The 17,492-nt window shown below is 40.7% G+C and overlaps 1 non-coding gene across 1 annotated transcript; it reads right to left on the bottom strand.

Annotated features, from left to right (window-relative positions):
- Positions 1-723: 723 nt before the first annotated feature.
- LOC142172259 (small nucleolar RNA R71) lies at positions 724-828 on the bottom strand. Its single transcript, XR_012701632.1, has one exon. It is a non-coding gene; the product is annotated as a small nucleolar RNA R71 (small nucleolar RNA).
- Between the last annotated feature and the right edge of the window lie 16,664 nt (positions 829-17,492).

The raw sequence follows: 17,492 nt of genomic DNA on the forward strand, positions 1-17,492 counted from the left end.
TTTAGTGTATTCACATTTTTCTCACCTGCGCGCATGGTACAAATTTTGATTTTTCTGGTGTATGATTCGATCCTCTTCAACGGAAGTGATACCGTACGAACCAGAATTGAAAAACACCTGCGACATCTGAGAAAGGAAAGAGAATTAATAGAAAAATATTTGGGATAAACCTCAACTCAAGGAACCATGGCAAATGAGGATAATGAAGGAGTAGACTTAGCTGCAAGGGAGGCAGCACAACAAGAAGCTGCACGGAGAATTGCTGATGAAACTGTCGAACTAAATGGGGGTCGAAGGTTCAATCTAAACCGACCTTTGGTCGAAGACCAGTTCGAGAATACAATACCCCGACCGGGAAGATCATTGGGTGACTATGCTAGGCACGTATATAATCAAAGAATGTCAAGTGTCAGACCTCCACCCATAGCAATAAACAACTTCGAATTGAAGCAAGGCTTGCTTCAAACCATCCAAAATAATTGCACTTTCAGAGGGAAGATGAACGAAGATCCTAATACTCACTTGATGGACTTCGACGATACCATGAACACCTTCCAATACAATGGAGTATCAAAGGATGCTATCTACTTAAGGGCATTTCCTTTTTTACTGAAGAATGACGCGAAACAATGACTTCGCAGCTTACCTGTAGGTTCTATAAGGACATGGGAAGATATGACCAATAAGTTCCTTGAGAAATACTTTTCGGCTGAAAAAATAGGAAATTTCAGAAGAGAAATTCATAATTTCTTCCAGAAGGAGACATAAACGGTTTTTGAAGCTTAGGAACGATTCAAGGAGATTCAAAAAGTATCAGCACAATGGAATTGATTTGTGGATGCAACTCCAAGATTTTTCGGATGGCGTGACACCGTCCTCGCGATTAACTCTGAACACTGCATGTAAAGGTTCGATAATGAAAAAAACACCAGAGGAGGTTGTCTTAATCATTGATGAATTATCTGAGGATGCTAACCAGTGGCCGACTGAGAGTAATAATAGAAGAAAGTCAGTTGGGGTTCACCAGGCAGACTCTAACACATCTATGTAACCCCAGCTAGACACAATGGATAAGGAGATAATAAAGTAGACATTAGCTATGGTACAAAGTGATCCGCAAATAGCATGTGACTTATGTGGATTGGGACACCCTACACATGAGTGTCAAGCTACAGCTGATGAAGTCAATGTTGTAGGGAACTTCAACAGAGGCAACTACCAAGGAGGTAATAATTTCTATTTTGTGGGACATAGACATCCAGGGTTTCATGGAGTTCTTCAGCTGGTAGTTTGAACTCACGGCAGTAGCAAAATCTCAGAGCACTAGTGCAAGGACCTCCTGGTTTCCAAACTTAACAGAGGCAACCATACCAACCTCCACAGCCCAACAACTCAAGTTTAGAAGATCTAATGAGGGAATTTATAAATAAATCCGATGAAAAACTTGAGATCCAAGGGATCGCTATCAGGGAGCAAGGCACATCCATCCGAAATCTGGAAAGATAAATGAGGCAGCTTGCAACATTGTTTTGAGAAAGGGCGCCGGGACTTTGCCGGCAGACACTAAAAAGAATCCAAAAGAGACAATCAAAGTTGTGTCTCTCAGGAGAGGAAAAACATCAGTAGAGCCAAAGGCAAAACCAAGGGATGAGAAGGAGATCAACTCAACCAAGATAGACGATGAACAGAAAATCGGTGAGCCTTTACCCAAGGAGAATGTAAGTAGTAAGGATGTTGATAAGTAGAAGGTGAATAACGTAGTTGAGGAAAGCAAGAACATGCCATTGTTACCTTTTACTCAAAAGATGAAGCGAGAGATATTAGACAAATGCTTTGGGAAGTTCTTGGATATGCTAAAACGGTTGTATGTGAACATCCCGTTCATGGATGTGCTCACACAAACGCCAGCCTATGTAAAATTCCTGAAGGAAATCCTTTCAAGCAAAAGGAAGCTTGAGGAAACGAAGGTGGTCAAACTCAATGCCCATTGCAGTGCCATTCTACAGAACAAAATTCCTAAGAAGTGTGAGGATCCTGCCAGTTTCACTATACCCTGCTGGTTGGGTAACAAAAATTCTGACAAAGCCTTGTGTGATTTAGGTGCATCCATTAACTTGATGCCATTATCGGTGTTCAAGAAATTGGAAAGAGGTCTAGGAGTAATTAAATCTGTGCCAGTATCCTTACAACTGGCTGATCACACCACGATCATACCAGAGGCAATAATTGAGGACATTCTGGTAAGGGTAGACAAATTTCATTTCCTAGTAGACTTCATTGTGGTAGATATGGAAGTGAATAAGGAGGTACCTCTATTCCTGGGAAGACCATTCCTTTCCACTGGCTGGGCTATTCTTGATATATACGAGGGGCAACTCATGCTACGAGTGGGAAATGAAAAAGTGGTATTTCAAATGAAGCGAATGATGGAATACCCGTGTGATGAGGCATTTGCCTATGCTTGTATCAAGCTAGATGTGGAGAGATAGTTAGCTGAACAACACAAACTGGATAAGTTGGTAGGTGACTCACTAGAGAGATGCATTAGTCAATCAAGCACAACAGAGGATGAAGATCCTGAGATCAAGAAGGAAGTTGAGGCGCAGGAAAATGAGAACCAGGTGGTAGATGAAGAATAATTCGAGAAAGAAAAGAGCAAGCCGAAGCTGGAATTAAAAGTACTCCCGACACATTTGAAATATGCTTTTTTGGAGACTAACAATTTTCCCATGATTGTTACTACTGATTTGACAGGTGAACTGGAACACATGCTTGTGGATTTACTACGGAAGCATAAAAAGGCAATCAGTTGGAGTATAACCGATATTCAGGAGATCAGCCCTGCAATATGCATGCACAAGATCCCGTTAGAAGAAGGGAGTAAACCAGTGGTGCGTCCCTAGCGCAAATTGAACAAAAATCTTGAGGAGGTGGTTCAAAAAGAGATACTCAATCTGTTGGATGCAGGTATAATATTTTCCATCTCTAACAGTCTATGGATCAGCCCTGTATAGGTTGTGCCGAAAAAAGGGGCATGATGGTGCTAAGAAACGTGGACAACGAGCTAATTCCTACCAGAACAGTTACTGGCTGGAGGATTTGCATTGACTACCAAAGATTAAATGATGCAACAAGGAAGGATCACTTCCATCTTTCTTTCATTGATAAGATGTTGGAGAAGGTGGCGGGGCGTAGATGTTACTTCTTCTTAGATGGATATTCAGGGTACAATTAAATACCCATTGCTACCGAGGATGTTGAGAAAATCATGTTTACATGCCCGTCCAGAATCTTTGCATACCGGAGAATGCCTTTCGGACTATGTAATGCACCAGCTACTTTCGAGAAATGCAAGATGTCAATATTTTCAAATTTGAATGGGAAGTATCTGGAGGTGTTCATGGACGATTTTATTCTATTTTGAGATGACTTTGAAGATTGCTTGAGGAACCTCGAACTTGTTCTGAAACGATGTGAGGACATTTACCTAGTAAAAGTGTCACTTCATGGTTAAGGAGGGGATAGTCTTGGGCCATAAAGTCACAACTGAAGATATTGAAGTTGATAGAGCTAAAGTAGATGTGATAGCCAAGCTCTCGCCACCGACCTTAGTGAAGAGCATCAGAATATTTTTGGGGCATGCTAGTTTCTATAGAAGGTTCATTAAGAATCTTTCCAGCATTACCAAGCCCTTGACTGTATTACATGCCAAGGATGTAAAATTTATATTTGATTTGGAGTGTTTCAGAGCATTTGAACTGATCAAGAAAAAGCTAGTGAGTTCCCCCATAATGGTGACTCCTAACTGGAGTGAGTCTTTTGAGATAATGTGTGATGCTAGTGATATGGCAGTAGGAGCAGTGCTGGGGCAGATGAGAGATAAACTGTTCCGATCCATTTACTATACAAGCCGAACCTTGAATGATGCTCAAGTGAACTATGCTACCATAGAGAAGGAGTTCTTTGCAGTAGTCTTTGCTTTTGATAAGTTCAGATACTATTTGGTGGGAAGCAAGGTAATAGTGCATACTGATCACTCAGCACTGAAATATTTGCTGAATAATAGAGATTCCAAACCGCGTCTGATGCGGTGGGTATTGTTGCTGCAAGAATTTGATCTAGAAATCAACGTCTGGAAGGGCACGGAAAAACAAGTGGCTGACCACCTACCGCGATTGGAGAAACCACCTGTTGCAGCGGTGGACATCCGAAAAGAGTTCCCAGATGAGCAGAAGTTTTTCATTGCAGTAGTCTCCGATAGACCACCATGGTTCACCGACATAGCCAATTTCTTGGATAGTAGGTGGCTACCATATGACTTAACCTCAGATCAGAAAAAGAAGCTGCAAGGCGAGGTAAGATATTATTTTTGGAATGACCCCTTCTTATTTAAACTGTGTGCAGATGGTGTGATTCAAATATGTGTGCCTGAAGGCGAAATGGCAAGCATTCTATCTCACTGCCTTGATGGAGTAGCTGGAGGACACTATAGTGGGAATTGCACTGCAGCAAAGGTCATGGAAGCCGATTACTTTTGGCCGACCTTGTATAAAGACACTCGGGCATAGGTAGCTGCATGTGACAAGTGTCAAAGGACAGGTAACATCAGCAAGAGGGATGGGATGCCACTAAAATCCACTCTGGTATGTGAAATATTTTATGTTTGGGGCATTGACTTCATGGGTCTGTTTCCATTGTCTTTTTCACATGAGTATATCCTAGTAGATGTTGATTACGTCTCTAAATGGGTCGAAGAAATTCCTACTAGGACCAATGATGCTCGGGTGGCATGTGAGTTCTTACGAAAAAATATCTTTACCCGATTTGGGACACCTCGAGTGATCATCAGTGACAATGGGTCACACTTCGTGAACAGATAATTTGCTACACTACTTTCCAATTATGGGGTCACATATAAAACAGGAACCCCATACCATACCCAAACTAGTGGACAATTTGAAGTATCTAACCATGAAATGAAACGAATTCTTGAAAAGACGGTTAATGCTTCTCGCAAGGATTGGTCTGTAAAAGTGGAAGAATCTCTATGGGCATATAGAGCCGCATTCAAAACAACCATAGGGACTTCACCATTCACATTAGTCTATGAAAAATCGTGTCATCTACCTGTTGCAATAGAACATAAAGCTTACTGGGCTATTAAGACGCTTAATCTCGATCTTAGTCTTGCAGGTAAATACAGGTTGGCGCATATGAACGAATTAGAGGAGTTTAGACTGGACGCGTATGAAAATGCGCGTATCTTTAAAGAAAAGACCAAGAGGTGGCATGATCGTCTGATTAAGCCAATGGAATTTTAGGATGAAGACAAAGTCTTACTATACAATAGTAGACTTAGATTATTCCCCAAAAAATTCAAATCAAGATGGACGTGTCTGTATGTGGTGAAACATGTCTCACCGTACAATGCTATTGAAATTTAGGATGAAGGAGGGAATGTAAGCTTTAAGGTGAATGGGTACAGGTTAAAACAATACGTTGTTGGAGGCTTTGACAAGCAATCTTCCAGCATCGTGATCAATTGAGCATAAGTGATAGAGTCAAGCTGACGACTATAACTCAGAACTACTTCTAATCAGTTTTCTTGCGTTTGTAGAATAGTTAAACATTTGTTTTGCAAGATTTTCAGAGTTTAGGAATTTCGGTACTTGTTTTGGTAGGTATAAGCATAAATTAAATAGAAAATAAGTACATAATAGAGTCGGGATGCAACTCGTGGCCTAAATCTCAAAAGTTTCTGAAACTCTAAGAAAATTGGCCTCGCACGCCGCCTGGGGAGACGCGCCATGCCAAAATCCTTGCCTAACGTGTTTTTGGAATCACACTGGAAATACACACTACCGCGCCACATTGGGCACCGCACCCAACAACGCGGTAGCACAAATTCTTTTTATTTTTCTTTCTGTTTTTTTTTCTTTTATATCCGAATTCACAAACCCTTTTCTCACATCTCTCACTCCTCTCTCTCTCTCTCTCTCACTCACATTAAAAATTCCTCTAGCTTACCCAATCCCTTCATTCTTCCAAATTTTTCCCATCTACATCACTTGTCAAGGTAAGTTTCTCTTCTCGTCTACTTTCTTTTAGTTGTAATCTAAGTTGTTGAGTTCATACCCTAACCCTAGCTAGTTTTTCAAATTCTTTTTGCTAAGGTTCATTTTATGGATGAATATCTTACATAAAATTGTGTGTTTTTCAATTTTCTTATAATTAGAGGTAATCCTTTTGTTATGAGATGTGATGGTGCTGAAAAGTTTATTTTTTTTCTTTTCCCTGCGATGGGGTTTAGTGTGGTAGCCTATATGGCCGAAAATTGCTAAGGTTTTTGGTGGTATCTTGCTATTGTCACCCTTAGGTGGTGTTATGATTGTTGTAGGGTGGTTGATTGATGTATTTAAGGAGTAACCTTTCAATAATCAGAGTTGCAATAGTGATGTATATTTGTTGCCTACCTTGTATTTGATGAAATGCCACAAGGAAAATTGAGCTTAATTTGGGGGATACAAATTTGGTAAGGCTTGACAATAAGAGTGGAGAGGGCGGTCATGCTTATTTTGTTAACCTTTAACATGTTAGCCTTTGTGTGTTCTGTGTGGTAATACTTTTTGATTTATGAGTTTTGTAGTAATCAATTAGTAGAACTTCTTAAGCAATTACGAAAGTGTTGTGTGCTTGTATTGGATTAGCATAGTCTGTGGCAATGTAGTCTCACTATCATGAGTGGTAAGTGTGGGGTTTGTTTGGCAAGGCATTACGTGTTTAAGAAAAAAAGGGTAGTCTTAGTTTCCGATATACATTATGACTATGAATATGCCAAAAACATAGGTACTATGAATATGCCAAAAACATAAGTACGGGGTGGTTACATTGGTTGGTCTTGTTTTGCTTTAAGAATTTTGGCTATGGTTGTTCGTATTTTGCAGGTACAATGTCTCAACGCCCTAGAAAATATTCCAACAAAGGTTCCTCAGAAGCTGCCTCTAGTAGCCAGTGAGGAGGTAGACGGGCACAATGCCATGACCCGGTGGAAGAGGAAGATGAGTGCATCGACCAGATACAGATTTAGTGCTAGACTGCAAATACGGCATCAGGGTTATGCCAGCTCATGCTAGGCAATGGTTCCGGACCTTTGTTCCGGCAATAAGTCCTAACACAGAAGTGGGGATCGACGATGGAAAGCGTGTAAGAAAGTACTCGTCGATCTACAACAACATCAGGTACTTGGGTTTTGAAACTTTTTTCCGTCCCGGTGAATCGGTTAATGTGAACATGGTTAAGGAATTTTATGCAAACTTGCAACTTGAGGCCAGCTTAGATACTATATACGAAGTCCAAATGCATGGCAAAATAATTACATTCTCTTCACGAGTAATCAACCAAACTATGGGGTTCACCGAGCATTCACATCATTTATTCAGAAGGCTGATGCGTCGACCACCATATATTTATATTAGACACCAGCTGTGTAGCATGGGTTCTCTTGCAACCTGGTCACGAGATGATTATGAATTCCACAAAGATTTGAAAATGTTATTTCCAGCGTCCCGCCCGAGTTCTGCTAAGGTTGATAAATGCAAAGATCATGCCTACTCAGAATGATACTGATGTCTCAAGGATTAAAGTGTGTAAAATCTATGCTCTTTTGACTCGGATTAAGCTTGATATGGGTAAGATTATGCTCGAGCACACTATATAGAGGAGGAATTCCATTATGACAGGACTATTCAGGTGATGCGGCTTATTCGACCTTTTGATATTACAGTTGTGACGGACCTACCTGCTGCTGCCGTTAATGTTTACCAATGATTTATTCGTGTGGAGGAGACACTACAGCTGCTATTTGCATATATGCGCCTACGCCCAATTAGAGATGTGGCAGAATTACATGAGGACCATCCCCTCTCTACAGTCACTCAGCAGTGGCTGGGCTTAGCCAATGGGGCACAGATACCACCGGACGAAGATGTCAACTCCATTCCCTCTGATGATGAAGAGTATCTCCGCACCTTTGAAGGTGGTGATGAAGACTGGCCACATGCCTCAAGGAGTTAGCTTTTCACTTTTTTTCTTTTATTTAGTCATTTTCATTGAGGACAATGAAATCTTTAAGTGTGGGGTGAGTTTCTTCCCCTATGTAATGCTATTTGTAATTTGATTTAATTGTTTATTTGGTTTTCATTGTCTAGCTAGCTTCGACTTTCCCAATCGAGGGGGTATTATGATATTAAAAAAAATTAAAAAAGAATAGTCATTGATAGTGGTAACTCTTGATGTATTTGTGCTTAAGAAAGTTGGGAGTTGACGTATATTGATATAAAGGTGGAGTTATGGTTTGACATAAGTGTGGGGTATTGAACGGTCAATCGTATGTATTAAAGGGCTTAGGGAAGTGTAGTCATTATATCCAAATGTATCTTAACCGTCCCGTAGCCTACATTACAACCAAATAAGCTTAATTAGTAGAGTAGTACACTACGGACAAGCTTATGGTACATTCTTTGTGGCGCATGAATTTCATTTCTGAGATTGAGTTAATTCTTTCTATCTTGAGTTCCTATGTGGTCTTGAATTTTGTTGTGTGTGGAACTACTCTCTCTTCTTTGTGTGAGGGCACATAATTTATGAAGGTAAGGTAAAGTCTTTGACCTCTATATTAGAGTAAGTGAGCAGATTGAGAAAAATGCGTGGTACTTGTGAGTCAAACATTTCGAGACAAGGATGTTACATTAGAGTGCTTAGTCTATGTTAAATATTATTGGTATGATGCGTAAGGGAAGTTGTCTGATAAAGAGGTAGTCACCATGTGAAGTGCAGTTTGATTGCTTGAGGACGAGCAATGGTTTAAGTGTAGTGTTTTTGTACTTATTGGGCTTTTTATGCCTTATAGGGGTGATTCCGAGTTATGTAGCTATGATGGAGCCAATCTGAGCTATTTGAAGCTTTGAATTCTGAGTAGAAGCCCAAGAAATTAAGTCGGGATCACGCTCGGGGGTCGAAGATCAAGTTCGGATGTCAAAAATTGGAGAAACAAAATAACTCTAAGAAAAATGCACTGTCGCGCAGCATGGGGTGGTGCGGCAGTACAAAATGTGCTTAGAAATGTTTTTGCAACTTGTTCTAGAAATTGTCACAGGCGCGCCGCATCGCGGTAGCCCAAAACCCTTAGAGTATTCTCCATTTCCGCTAAATAAAGGTAGTTTCGTCCAGGGGTTGTTTTGGACTTCGGTTTAAATGCAACAAAAATACCCATTTTTAGTATCTTTTGACCTGGAGAAGATTAGAGAGCCACCAAGAGAGAAGACTCAAGAATTCATCAAGATTTCAATCTAAAATCGGTGCAATACGAGAGTTTGTATTGATGTTTTCTTTGTTCTTAAACTTATTTGAGATATCCTACTCCATTGTTATGGAGTTATTTCTATTTGGGTGTTGATAGATATGGTGTTTCAATAACTTGATTAGGGATTCGATTCTTGATACTTGCTAGAATTAATTGATGGATCTTGATTTGTATTGTGGAGTTATTTAATATTTGTTTTAATCGAAAGAGAAGTTTGTCGAGAAAATAGGGAATATTCATGAGAAACTAGTGTTTAATTGAAAAAGGAATATTAGCTTCAAGTGTAATCTGATAATCGGTTGAATTCGTAAGAATCGATCGTATTCTAGAGTGAACTAACTCAAGAATTGGATTCCGAGTCAGTTATCTCGCACCTATCTAGTCAATTACCTTTATTTTTCTCATAAATATTTCTTCGTGCTCACTTACTCATTTTAGTGATAAATCGTTATTTGCTTGAACTTCAATAGTTAATCGTAGTAATAGATATCCAACCAAGTGTTAATTTTCCTGGATAGTAATCAACTGGAGATTATTCAAACACTATTTAATCCCAATCCCTGTGGAGACGATAATTAATATATACTATCTTTGACTAGCCAACACAATTTAAGTGCGTGTTTTGAGCTCGTCAAAAATCATCGGTTGATGATGATGAATTAAATTCAGGAACAATCATACAACTCATGAATTCGGTAGTGGAAGAAGTCCACACCAAAATAAACTCGACAAGCTTAACTTGGGATTGGAGAAACAAGTATATAGATTACCTGAAGACCGAAAAACTACCTTCGGACCCTAATGAATAGAGAGCTCTGCGCACGAAGGCGGCCAGGTTCAGCTTGTCCGAAGACAACACCTTATTCAGGAGAACATTCGATGGCCCACTCAAAATATGTCTGGGACCGGGAGATACCGAGTATGTTTTGAGGGAAGTTCACGAGGGCACTTACGGAAATCATTCAGGGTACCTAATCATTGGTTTGTAAGATAATCAGAGCCAGATACTACTAGATCGGCATGGAAAAAGATGCAAAGGGGTTCGTGCGATAATGCGACGAATGTCAAAGACATGCACCGATGATTCATCAGCCCGAAGAGCGGCTACATTCGATCTTGTCACCCTGGCCCACTTATCAACTCCCCCAAACTTAAGTCTTTGCTTGTGCTCAAGAAAATAAATTAGTTCCTACCTCCAAAAGTTAAGGGTCATTTCAGCGAGTCTAAAGTGAGCCATCCACACATCAGTTGGGATCACCCCACTCGGGGACTGTCATCCTGGGCAAGCCCGTATGACTCGGGTATCAAAACCCGGGGTAATAAGCCTATTCGGCAATACCCAAATGTAAAAGGCTAAGGCCATCTTAGAAACGGCTTGGAGACGTCCGAAACCCGTAACCAAAATATAAGGCCTTTAAATTTTCAAACCGATTCAAAGGCTACCCTCGGCAAAATTATAATCTAAAACTTATAAGTAAGCACTTTAGGGAAAGCTTTTGTTCATACCAAGCCTCCACGAGTTCTAAACAAAATCACATCGAGAACAAGCCTTGTTCGAAACTCCGAACAAGACCTTATTACTACGTGATAAGGCATTTGAAATCTTTGCTATCGTAAAGAAAAAAGCAAAAGAAACAAAACTTGAAAATTGTAAATGCCTAATTTTTGCCTTGTATATATATATATATATATATATATATATATAAAGATCTTTTCTTTGGCCAAACGACCTTAACAAAATATACAAAAATACAAAAAATTAAAAAAATCTACAAGGCACCTAAGCCTGATCTTCACCGGAGCCCGCCTCATCACCGAGGCCATCGGGGTCTTCTCCACCCTCGGATCCACCGAAACCCTCAGAGCCTTCCTCATCCTCGGGATATGCAAACTTCTTGGCCTCGGCCTGGATCCTCTTAACGTTTTCGATCTCGATCGATAAGTCGAAACCCCGGGCATGAACTTTCTCGAGAGCCTCCCTTCGGGACTGCCACTTCACGTAATCGGCAATAACTTTCAGGCAGTCCTGGGTTGCCTCAGGGTCAGCTTTTACTGGGCCACCATCTCTTCATCATCGGCCCTGGTTATTTCCGCCATTGACTTGGGCGATTTAAGCTCCTTGGCAAGGGTATCTCGTTCGGCAACGACCGAGCCCAGTTGAGACTAAGGTGAGCCATCCACACATCAGTTGGGACCAACAATTACCTACATTACCCATGTATTATCATCAAGGCGATAAGTTAAACATTTATGCACATATAGTTCTAAAGTGATATTTGAGCATCAAAAATTGACTTTACTCATCAAGGACTCTTGCTCTATCATGTAGGTCATGGTGGGCTCCAAACTCTTCCTCCTATACTTTCCAGTTGCCTTGATCACTTAAGTATTTTAGCACTCAAAACAAAAATTTATGAAAGGTTCACTTATCTCTCTCAATAGAATGTCGCAAGTACAGCTTCGAGTACCATAGGCTTGCCCCTCATGTAGATCACCTCTAATATAAGCTCACTCGGCTTGAAATCAAATAGGACTTCTTTCGGGATGTGATGAAGGCTTTTGGATTAAGTTTGGATGCAATATGGGTGAGTTGTTACACTTTTCATTAAGCACTCTATTTTTCATTTATCGGCTCACACTTTGCCAATTCTTTGAGGCACTTTATTTTCCTCGAGGAACTAGAGAGACTTAACATCACTCTTTCTTGATCATTACATTCATTTTCTCCCTCTTTGATTTCTTCATGTTTGGGATCATTACCTCTCTTTGAATCCCTTCAACTCTTCCACTTATTCACTATTTTGTATTTTTCTTTTTGCTCTTTTCTTTTCTTGCCTTTTATTGTCATCTTTTTATTTTCTCTTTTTATGCCTTGATACCTTTTTCAAGCTCCTTGTCTCTCCTCCAAACATACGTTTTTAGCCAAATATTTCACAAGAATGTTAAGGAAAGCTCGGGTGCCAAGAGAGGGTCATGATCAAATTGGTAAAGGCTTGTAACATGATCATCAAATGAGAAAGGCTCGAGGCTCAACAGGGTTGGCTAGGGATCAAAACATTGGTAGGCAATATAAAACCCAAATGGACCAAGGAAAGCCTACAATCACTTCTCAAGCGAAGCAAAACTTTGGATTGCACCTTGAAACACATTCGGGGCAAGTTCTAGAACTTTCGCACGGGTACTTGGACTAGAAACAAATCATCTCACCTCTCACACAACCGGATTGTTAATGAGGATAGATTCGAGGGCCCACAACGACCATATTCAAGTTTAAAAATCTCTATGGTTCAATTAAACCACTCGATGGTTGCCAAAGTCAACCGAAGAGTCAAAAAGTTACTAACTAGAGCTATTTCTCTCAAACCTTGTTTTTAACTATAAGCACGTAGTTAAGTTTGTTTGTACCATTTGAAGCACGTTGGACTCTTTGCACATTACTCAATTAGGTCTTTTTATTCATTACTACTACTATTATTACCTAAACACCAAAAATGAACTATTTCCCTTAAGAAGGTTGTCATGCCATCTATCGTTGGGACGAGTTGCCCGGTTCACACAACAACTATCTTTGGAAAGAACCGTGGAATTAAGAAAACCAAAGGCTTACTATCTACTAAAACATTAAAAGAAGCTACTAAAACAAACAAAGAAGCTGCTAATTCAAACTAAGAACTCACAAAGGAAGAAAAATAAATAAGCTAATAAACAAGAACTCTGAATATACATAATAATGAGAGAAAAACAGAGAATATATACAGAATAAGAAAGAGAAAGAAAATAATATCAAGTTATTACAGGCCAATTATCTTAGAATGTACCAAGTAAGATCAAATAAACTCCACCCCCTGAAAAACGATAAGCATTGTCCCCAATGCTTAACAAAATAAGAGTAAAAGAGGGGAAAGAGTGAAGAAAACTCCCTATGGCTCCTTGGACATCTATGTGTCCACAACAATGTCACCGCTCTCAGTCTCATCCAACTAGATCTCATCATCCTCAACTCTGAGAGTGACTGGATTGGTGAACATTTGACGCATTACCTCGGCAGTGTCATCAGCAGAGTCTGTCTCCTCAGACTGGCCAGCTGGTGCCACCGGTGCTGATGGTGCTGTAGGATCTGGGCCTAAAGGATGTGGGTCAATCAACATGACGAAAGGGATATCATCTACTACATCAAGGTAGCCATGATGATGTTCTGGTTCTCCAAGAGCTTTTGAATGTCTCTTTAACTGACGGGGGAATCTGAGGTGCCTGAACAAAAGACTGTGCTGCAACAGTATTGGATAAGTCAGACAACTTTACAGTGGCTGTCTGCATCCAGTTATTGAGGCTTGCCAATGTCTGTGAGACTCGCAGTGCAGAAAGTGAGGCAGTAGGCATAGGCACCGGCTTCAAAGCCAAGGTGGAACCTGTGACAGGAACTGCAGTAGGAACTAAATATGATGGTGGAGGCATAGCTGCGGAACTAGAGGAAGGCTCGGCCGAAGTGGATGGAACATCAACTGCCTCCGCAACTACCGCCGCTGGCTCAACAGACTGGCATGTGGTGGTAGACAGCTGACCTTTTCTCTTAGGGTTGTTCGCATCCATCAGTGAGTACCATGAGAAAGGCTTCTTCAGCCGCACCTTTGTATCATAATCCCTCGGCTCTACCCTCACATCTGTGAGATACTCTATAATAGTGTTGGGATACGGGTAGGACGAGTCATCATGCCGAGCAATCATCGAGATGTTGGCCGGCATCACGACACCCACATTGATAGGGTACCCAGCCATGATAGAAGCAACCAAAACTGCCCGAGGAATTGAGAGATAGGTCTCATTCTGGCTCGGTTCCAGTCTGCTGCAGGCAAAGGTTTGCCACCCCTTTGACTCAAAGCTCAGAGTGCTCCTGTGAATAGGAACCCATGCTATTATCCATGGTGGTGGTGGCCCAGGAGCTATTAGAATCTTCGCTAACCAAGGTCGGGCTGCATCTCCCATTGCATACTTCTCTAAGTATTCCTTTGGCTCGACATCTTCAAAGCCCAAGTACGTGTTGAGAGTATTTTGATCAAATCTCGCTTTAAGCTTACGCACTTTGGTTACCTTTGTCCCCTTCTTGATATGCGCCACATTGGCGTTGAATTCCCAAACAAGATATTCTTTGGCATCCACTACACTCTAGGTGAACCACATCCACCCCTTGCGTTCCTTGAACTGTCTCGGCACTTCCAAGTTATATTTCTCCAGATCCTTCAACTGAAATTGTTGCTCAATAGTTAGCGACCTCACTGGCCACCATTGAAGGATACTGGTGAATGCGGCCAAGCTGAAAAACCGGTCCTCCCAAACCTCTTTCTTCATCATCCTTTCAAGGCCGACAACTGTAGCATCTACCCCTCTGCCACCATCGGGGATAGCCTAAATTGATGTATCTGGTGCCTCAGGGACAAGTTTAGTAGATGGCTCAGAAGCCTGACTAGCACTTTTTGAGACCTCGGAAGTGCTATGAGATGTGGACGACTCGTCCCTGAGTTGATACCTCCCTGGCGGCTTTGACTGCACAACCGAATGCTCTTTTATAGAGGTTGGGTTGCCCTCTGATGCTTCCCTGGATGGGACATAAGAGCTGGTCTCGGAAAGGTCTGCACCTCTCCCTCTGCCGGTTGTAGGTTTATTTATGATTGTTCTATGTTGGCCGAGGGGTAAGGAACTCTTGCCTCGACCCCTAGAAGTCTCACCCCCTCCCTTAAGCATTATCACCTCTGTCTCTCGATCGATCAATTATCTATGTCAAGTAGAAGCTGTTGTTAGTGGCAATTCAATGTTCAATCAAACACAGGAGATATACAAGAAAACACAGTGAAGGTCACAATTAAATCATGCTTGCAGAATGACGATCTGCGGTTCGCACATTTTTCTTTGTGGCCGTAGATAAGGCCTTGCAGACCGCACAATTCTCTATTGCGGCCGCAGATGTGAAGTGCGGTCCACACATTTTTCCTTGTGGCCGCAAATCACAAACCAGAATTATGCCAACTCTCTGATGACAGAGAATAGGCTGATGTGCGGCCGCAACATGTTTTCTGCAGTCTGCACATTTGAGTCAAAAAATTTAAACTCTCTGATAACAGGACAATGGCAGTTCTGTGGCCGCATTGGGATTTCTGTGGTCCACACAATTTCTCTTGCGTCCATAAACCCATTCTTTACTAAAGTTTCCCTAGACTCAACTTCTGCGCACTGCACAATTTCAAGTGCGGCCGCAGAATTCAAAAAAATTACAAATCGTTCATTACTTCTATCTTGGGCTTGCAATTCTTGTGCAAATTTTGATATGGTAACAAATACAAGCATGAAAATACATTGACTCATTCCCCATAGAGCATATACTAGTTGACCCGCTATAGGTATACCCCCACATTATTCAACAATTTAGTTCTACTAACAAAAGGCCTAGAACTAATTAAAAAGCTATAAAATAAACTAAAAAAATGCAAAAATCTAACAATGAATTTATGCATACCAGATATGAATGAGTGCAAGGAATTAGTGATCAACAATTGTTAGGCGTGTGAGCAGGTGATTCACCAAGAATTTTAATAAAGTTCCCTAGACCTCTATTTGTATTATTGATTTTCTAAGTGAAATAGGAGTAAGTGCGGCCGCAGAATTGCAATTGCGGTCCGCACTCTGTTACCAGAATTTTGTATGCGGTCGCAGATCCCTTGTTGTTGCTGCAGATTTCCTATTGCGCCTGCAGATCGACCATTTTTCTGACAGACCAACTTCAAAGAGTTACCATTATCCACTTTCCATTTGTGTGGTCCGCAAGATAATTATGCGGTCGCAGAGCACTTTTGCTGCAACAACTGTAAATGTGCGGTGTAGATAATAAATTGCGTCGAGAAAATAAAAACAAGACCGAAAAATATTACAACAATCATAGTATTTTATTTCAAACGATATGAGTATACAATCTCTATGAATTCTCTGATTCTACTTTTCAACAGTTAATAAAAGGGCCTTCGAGCTTAATCTTGAATTTTATTTTATTTTAATCTAAGTGCTTGAGGCATGACCTTGATCTTGACATATTTTTAATCCACGGGCTTGCAGCTTGTTCTTGAATATTCGCCTTGATCTTTTAATCCTTAGAACACTTGAATGCTTGTAGCTTTTAGAGAAATCTGCGACGTTTGATCCACGAGCTCTCTCTTGCTTCTTGTTATATCTTTTGGTGTCTTCTATGAGATATGAAGACCCTTATTTATATTTGTGGGAGGGAAGAGTTGTGATGAGAATAAACTCTTTCCGACCAATCAGATTAAAGAGTGACAAGGCCGCATTTAACTGTCCAAAACATGTCACTTGCACATGTGGTGAGATTTCATTGGCCTTTTAATTTGACTTGGCATGCCTTATCATTTTGACACGTGGCATGATCCTATTAGCTTTTCTGTTTGACTTGGCGTGCCACGTCATTTGACACGTGACACCAAACTGGGCCTCTAGGAATAAGACATTTTGGGCTTAATGAAGTGGGCCATGATTTGTAGCCAACTAAATGGGCTAGCCCAATGGATTAAGGCTTATTTATTTAATTCATATATATGAGACTTATATAATTGATCCAATTATATTAGCCCATAATATTTATTTGGACTAGTGTATTTAAAATATAATCCAAATTATTTATTGAATTAAAATCCAATAAATTTTATATGCCTACATGCGGTCCGCACAATTCAACTGCGGTCTGCAAATCTAGTAACACTTAGACATATTTCTATCCACCATTCCTGTAAGGCACACTCATCCCTGTAGCACACTTCAAATCAAGTTAGCACAAAAATAATACCTAACTACAAAAGAAGAAAAGAACAGAAAAAGTAACATGGATTGCCTCCCAAGAAGCACCTGATTTAAAATCGCGAGACGACGCAGAATACCATCAATTGAAATGAATTACCGCCCCGACGTGGCTATCTCAAACTTTTCCCAAATTGTGCCTCACCCGGTGACCATTGACTCAGAATACCTCATTGTTTTTGTTCTTTAAGTCCAATGCACCACAAGGCGGCACACCTACAATTTCAAAAGGACCACTCCATTTAGACTTTAACTTTCGGGAAACATTCTCGACCTT

This window comes from Nicotiana tabacum, chromosome 17 (genome assembly GCF_000715075.1).
Source record: "Nicotiana tabacum cultivar K326 chromosome 17, ASM71507v2, whole genome shotgun sequence".
In the NCBI taxonomy this organism is placed as follows: domain Eukaryota; kingdom Viridiplantae; phylum Streptophyta; class Magnoliopsida; order Solanales; family Solanaceae; genus Nicotiana; species Nicotiana tabacum.